The sequence below is a fragment of the Notamacropus eugenii genome, chromosome 5, assembly GCF_028372415.1.
Source record: "Notamacropus eugenii isolate mMacEug1 chromosome 5, mMacEug1.pri_v2, whole genome shotgun sequence".
NCBI classification, from domain to species: Eukaryota; Metazoa; Chordata; class Mammalia; order Diprotodontia; family Macropodidae; genus Notamacropus; species Notamacropus eugenii.
In genome coordinates this window covers 173,235,573-173,243,000 of record NC_092876.1, presented here as the reverse complement: position 1 = coordinate 173,243,000, position 7,428 = coordinate 173,235,573, and positions in this window count along the sequence as shown.

Genomic DNA, 7,428 nt, shown 5'->3' with positions numbered 1-7,428 from the left:
TAAAAGGATGGTATGACAAAGTGGTTAAACAGACAGGAGATTGGTGCAAGGCTGAGGGGGAGGTAGGTGTGGCTATGGCTACTTTGAGATAATTGAGACAAAAAGAAAAGGAAAGAGAGAATGTCTATAAGAATTTTAACCCCAGATGCTTAGGATTGAAGCAGACTCAAGAAATAAGAGTGAAAATCTCAACCATTTTAACAGTAGGGTAATTGTAAAGTAACTGGCATTGAGTATATCATGTATTTTGACTGTTGTTTGTGTTGTGTATGTAGGCTGATTCTGGAGAAGGTGAATAAAGAGACTTGAAAAACGCCTCTTCTACTGTAGGTGAGTAGGGAGAATAAAGGGTTACTAAAGGAAAAATAAATAAGGCTTCAGTAGGAATAAAGAATCTGAGATAGAAGAAGGAAGACTTGATTCTTATCAAGATGATGGAGAATGGAGAGGGTTACACAAAAGGAAAAGGGTATAAAAAGGGCATCTGTACAATTAGAGCTTTAAAACAGATTTGAGGCTCTCCTTTAAGAGAACTGGATGCACTGATCAGAAAGAAGTTGCTTATCTTCACAAGAATGATATAATAGAGCCACAATAGCTGTTAGGTGAGGGATTGTCTGGTAAGGGTCAGAGGAAAAAGAGAATAATAGAATGTTTTGATTCCCTGCTCATGCAGCTATTTATCAACTTGAAAACAATAAAAGAGTTCTGTTGTCTTCCTGGAGCATATATCCAAGACACAACAGAGAACTTGCTAAGGCTTTAATCTAAAAAGATGGCAACTTTCTCCCCCCACCCCCACCCCCACCCCCCACTTTGGTGATCCACATTAGTGCAAACAATACTAAGGCACCTAAAAAGGCCCTCCAAGTCTGGGGCAAGAAACTGAAACCATAAGGGTATGGGTGGGTACAAGTTATGTTGCACATGGAAGCAAAGGATGCAGAAGAGAAAAAATAATGTGAAAAGTGACCAGCTGTTTAAGAAGGTGGTGTCTGAGAGTGGGATTTAGATTCCTTGATCATGGTTTACGATAAAGGATTGGCAGAGATAGAATATACGTAACCCAGGTTAGGAAGAATGTATTTGCTAGATGTCAAGTCTGTAAGCATTTATACTACAAGCTGTCTTGACCAAAGATGAATTACATGAAGTACTTGGAAAACAAAGCACAAGCCTGGCATAGAAGCATTATACAGTAGTGATGGGGGACTCCAATGATTTAGACATCTACTTGAATTATCTCTCTCTCTCTCTCTCTCTCTCTCTCTCTCTCTCTCTCTCTCTCTCTCTCTCTCTCTCTGTCTCTCTTTCCTTCTTGCCTCTCCCCCAAGAGCTTCTGGATATGAATCTCATTAGCTCAGGTGGAATTGATAGGAATCTTGGTAGGAAGTGACTATTTTGTGATAGAAGAGAAGACATATGGGTATTGTCTGACAGGTACCCTAGATTTGGGGAAAATCAAGTTGCTGGGGTTCAGAAGAAAGATAGGATCCCATGATCTACAATGCTGTAGGAGAAGTCTGCTGAGGAAGGAAAAGAGATATTCAGGATGGAATTCTGAAGACACAAAAGGAAGCAGGCCAAATGAGGAAGAAAAATGGGTTTTGTCTGAAGAGAACTATGTATATGCATAGGGAACTCACTGTTCAACTTTGATTTAAAAAAAAATGTACAGAAAATGGAAGCAAGTCCTGGTAACAGAAGATTAATCGTAAATTGTCAGAAAAAGGTTTTCCCCCACTTTATATTAGGTGAAAGAGGATAGCAAAAGAGAGAACTTTTGCTTGGTGTGGATGAGATTACTGATAAATGGGAGAAAGCAGAACTGCTCAGCTCTTACTCGTTTCTCTTTTAAGGAGAATGGCCTTCACACAGAAAAAAATGACTAGCAAGGAGTTGTTACCCTAGATAAGTAAAGAGAACAATAAGAAACAACTTATCTATCCTTGATGAATTCAAACCACTTGGCCAAGATGAACTTATACCTTTGGGTCCTGAAAGAGCTGGCAGATATAATTGCTAAGTGATAATTGTTATATTTGAAAGATCATGGAAAACCAGAGAGATACCATAAAATTTTTAAATGGAAAGTGTTGTCCTGATTTTCAAAAAAAGGAGAACAGAGTCTGCAAACTATAGATCAATGAGCTTGACTTTGATTCCCAGAGGGTTAACGAGATGATTGGAACAGGTAGAAGGAAAAGCAGTGATTATAAAGAGTCAGTCAAGAACAAGGCATGCTGGACTAACTTTGACAGGACAACTAAACTAGTAGGTAAAAATAATCTTTAGTTGCAGAGGGAAGAATTAAGGTCAACGAATAGAAACCAGAGGAAGATATATTTCAGTTCAGTAGGAGACTATTCTAACAATTATAGCTGTTCCAAACAGAATGGTCTCACTTGGAAGGCAGTGAATTCTTACCAATGGAGGTATCCAAACAAAGGCTGAATGACCATTTGTGAAGGATATTATAAAGGACATATGTACTTTGAATGAAAACCAATCTAAATGATCTCCATGATACTTCCGGCAAGGTTAGATGACTTCCACTGTAAAATTTTTTTCCAGGTTCCAGAGTCAAGATGATTAGTCTGTAGCTTAATAATTGGGGTGATATTTTACAGTCTCTAGAACTATAGAACCTATATGATTCTTTATGATTTCTAAAAGGCCACTGGCAGTAATTTATCAATAACATCTGACATTTCTTCTTAGTGATCATGTAAATCCCTTACTCAAAAACCTTCAGAGTTTCCATATGATCTCAGGACCACTGACTTCATTTAAATGCTCCCCACAGTCTGGCTATAAGCTCTCTTTCCAACCTTATCTCATATTACGTTCATTCACACAATCAACAATTTGTCCAAAATGGCCTACTAGCTATTCCTTGAACTGGATATTGCATCTATACCTCCATGTCTATTTTTATAAGCTGTCTCCCCATGCACTGAATTTATTCCTTCATCTCCACTTTCAGAATCTTTTGTCTTCTTTCAAAGCTAAGCTTGGGACTAATTTTTCTGTGGTCTTTCCTGATTCTTACCCTTCCCTCTGTCCCTCCCTCCTTCCTATTTTCTCTTCATTCTTTCTCCCTCCTTTCATCCTTCCCTCCCCAGGTATACTCCTGTTCCTCTAATTGCCTTATATTGACTTATCTGTATACCTATATCCAAAGTCCTTGAGAACAGGGATGCTTCTTCTTGACGTCAGGGCCTAGCTTCATGTCTTGTATGTTTTTTTAGGGGGGCAGAGGATTGTTGTCTGAATTTCTGATTTCATTGGTGTAGTTTATTCCTATTGATGAAACTTACCCTATCACTGTAGATCAACAATGGTTCTGTGACTTGCAACCTTACAGAGTTGCAGTCTTATAGAGTTGCTTATGGTTACAGAGTTGCATAGTAGTATAAATGTTTATAGTATTGTATTAAATTATTCTCTACTCTGGTATGTAGTTCATTCAGATCTGATGACTAAAATTAATGGAATATAGGTCCATGATCACTTCCCTAGAAATCATTTTTCTAAATTTTAGTGAATCATTTAATAGGTGCTCCCATGTTGTTCTTTTGGAAAAGATGGAGAGATATAGGCTAGTTATTTGGATTTAGAACTAACTGAATGACCATATCCAATTAGACTCAAAGATTAACTATTTGATGTCAACTTGAAAGGGGGGAGGTTTCCACTGGAGTGAATGAAGCATCTGTCTTTGGCCCTGTATCAATATTTTTATCAGTGACTCAAATGAAGACACAGATAATTTGCTTATAAGATTTACAAATGATGGAAAGTGTGGCTCCATAAACACTATCCACATTGGGTGAAAAAAATCAGGATTCCAAAAGATCTTGGCAAACCATGACATTGAGTCAACTCTAACAAGATGAAATTTAATAGGAATAAAATCTTACATTTGGGTTAATAATAACCATCCAACCAGCTTCACCAGTCTAAAATAGAGTGAGGCAGCAGTTGATCTGAAAAAGATCTAAGGGTTTTAGTGGACTGATATCTCAGTATGAGCTGACAGTGTTAAGTGGCAGCCAAGAATGTGAATACAGTTTGAAACTGTGCTAAAAGAAGCACACTATGCAGGACCGAGGAGGTTGGAGGGTCATTATGCTTGGTCAGACCATCTGGAATATTGTCTACTCTGGGCACTACATTTTAGGAAGAATATTGATAAGCTAAAGAGCATCCAGATGAAGGCAACCAGAATGGTAAAAGGTCTTGAACCCATGCCATATGAAGACCAGTTGAAGAAAATGGAAAAGAGACTTCAGTCTTCTTGACAGCTTTCAATCTTGATGGCTTCTTAATAGATTGAAAGCTTGATAGCTTTCTTCAAGTATTTAGAGGCTTGTTATGTAGAAAAGACAGTAGAGGTGAAAAAGAAAGATCAATAAAATATGAAAAATGCACAGAATAAAAAATTTATAAGAGAGACATGGAAACAAATAGGGTCATTTTGATGCTACCTTATTAAACAATATACACATTTAAAAACATCTGCAACATTTGATAATAAACTATCAATAAATTATTTTCATAGTTTATATAGTTCAATCCTTAAGTTTTTTGTGTGTATTTGAATGTCCTTATAATTGGTTAATCTCATGATAATACAATGCACCAAAAAAGGAGGGCATAGACTTGTTCTTCTTGATCCTAGAAGACGGAACTTGGAGTCATGGTTGGAAGTTGAAAAGAGACAAATTTAGGCCTGATACAAAAACAAAAACAAAAACAAAAAACAACCTTCCAAATAGTTAGAATCAACAAAAATGTAGCTGATCATTGGTTTCAGAATGTTTCAGAGATGATTCTTGTTCAGGGCTGGGCTGGACTAAATGGTAGCTGAGGTCCCTTTCAATTGTGACATTCTCAGTAGCTGTGACAGCTGCAGTGTCTTGATTTAATGTGTACCTTAACATTTTCTTGCACTGTAGTGAGATAATTCTGCACTGTATAGCAGTATCCATTAACCACAATTCTTGGATCTGGTTATTTAACTAGTTAGTTCTAAGCTCATCCAACTTGTACTGTTATGCAGTCCACATCTCTCCATTTTTGTCCAGAATAATGTGAAAGATTTTCAAAGGTTTGCACCCTAGCCATGGCTGGGGCAGCCTCCTCCTGGGAAAAAGCAAAAGGTTGTGAGCTTACAGGAGCACATTCAATGGAATTAAATAGGCTGGTATGGTATCCAGGGAACAAACCCAGAGTTAAAATTGGAGTAGGAGACAATCAAGTAGTCATGATCAGTACATAGAATGAAGAAAAGTAGAAGAATTTGGAGTCTACATTAGTTTATTTAGGATCGTGGCAGAGTGAGTAGCATAGACAAGCCCAGTAACAGAATGGAATGTGCCATAGCAACTGCCAAGGACACAGTTGAACTAATAGGGAGTTTTTCTTTTGAGTAATTATTAGATTATCCACTTTTTTAAAAAAAGCAAATGTAGGCTACTGCTTTCCTTCCGTTAGCACTGGTACAGAGGTTTCTCTGTCTCTCCAATACAGTATGTTTTCTAGAGGTAGGGATTATATATTCCTTTTAATGACTGATTGGGCATTGCCTCAGTCAAACTGAGATCTGGAAAGACCTTAGCTTAAATTTACACAGTTTATTAATTTTGTATTAAATAATGCCAAAAATTAAAAATATGTTTAGACTGGAGTACTTTTTATTAGCAACACCTACACTTAAAATGCAACATTGTGTCTCAGCTCTGTCATAGATATGTTATATTATAAAACATGTTATATTATTTTATTAACCTATTATTATGACTATTTTAATAGTTTAGGCAAAACAAGGAATGAAATAAAATATTGAATCAGGAAGGGTAAAGGGAATAGTGTAGATATGCGATATTTTCTTCTACAGACTCTTGTCAAAGGTTTCCCTGGAAGAGACAAGAGTAGTATATATGAAAAAATTAGGAAAGAATTGAGCAATCAATTCCTAACTCTATGGCACCGACTAATAAGATCAATGACAGTTCAGAGATGGTAGAGTTGTGTGGGTTATAGTAATTTTCTTATCTACTTTGTGCCTTTTTTCCTCATCCTCTGTTTTCCAAATAAAATTACCTGGGTTTCACAAGCTTACTCTGGTGTTAGTAGCATGTACTTATCAGTCCTGCTGACAGCACGTTGTGAAAATTCTAGAATAATAAAGTTTGAGAAGTTAGGACTACTCCCAGCCAAAATGGGTAAGCTTGTTTGCTTACAGGAAAGAGTCAATTTCATCTGAGATTATTTGGCTATCACTTGGGAAAATGATGAAATTGCATCTGTTAATAAAGAATATGCATTGAAGGTATCTTTGAGCCAATCTAGTACCAACAGACCTTAGAGTCAAAGATTTCAATTTTGCTTTAGGGATTAATAGGCAATACAAATTAGAGGCTTACAGTGTGGCCAGAATTTTTCTGGAATTTTGAATAAACTATCACTCAGTATATTCATTCTATGTGTGAAACTGTAAATTGTGATTATTCTTCATTTATACATAAAGGCTAAATGTCCTTATATGTGTTTATTGTTAACTGTTATTGAAACATGAGAAAAATAATAATAACCTAGCCCAAGCTGTGATTAGTGAAATTTTGCTATTTGAGGTAACATCTTTTGGGCTGTAATTTGGCATTGTTCTAGGTTTGATTTCAGGCATGATAGTATGAATTGTCATGAAGCCAAAAATTCTACCATTCAAGGGGAATGCCATTTGCTGCCCAAATAGAGCATGATCTGAGAACTGCTACAGTTGGATGTCTGTCCCTGAGAAAAGTTGAGGGGATGGGTAAGTAAAGGTAGGATACTCTTGACTTGATTTCCCATTGTGTTATTTCCCTCAGGAAATTTTCCCTCTTGGTTAATTCTGAATCTGGATATGATACCCTCTGAACTAAGTGGAATTTTGCCGCAGGATTAGCTGTTAACTATGACTCTTGCCTGAAATCAAACAGAGTTAAGGGAATTTTCCCTGTGATGATGTGTCAGATCAATCTGTGCTCTTGAAGGAATAGTCTTGATATTGTCATAACCACTTCTCTCCTTTTTCCTTTTGTAACAAATTTCTATAATTAGGGCAGGTGAAGAGTAGAAGTTTTTGTTGTTGAAATCCTAAATCTATTAATTAATAGATTAATATTGAAACATCTGAGTTATATAATAGGATATATAATAGGATTCAAATATGAAAGTTCTTACTATTTTAATCTGTATTTGTGGTCAACTTCATAGCTTATGTAGCTAGTTCTTAGGCTTTTCATGTCCTTGCTAATTGTTAAATATTCATATATAAGCTTAGGTCCTTCTCCAAGGTGATATGATTATATATACGTATATATGTATATGTATATGTACACACACGTATATACATATATATGTATGTATCCTCAAAAAAGG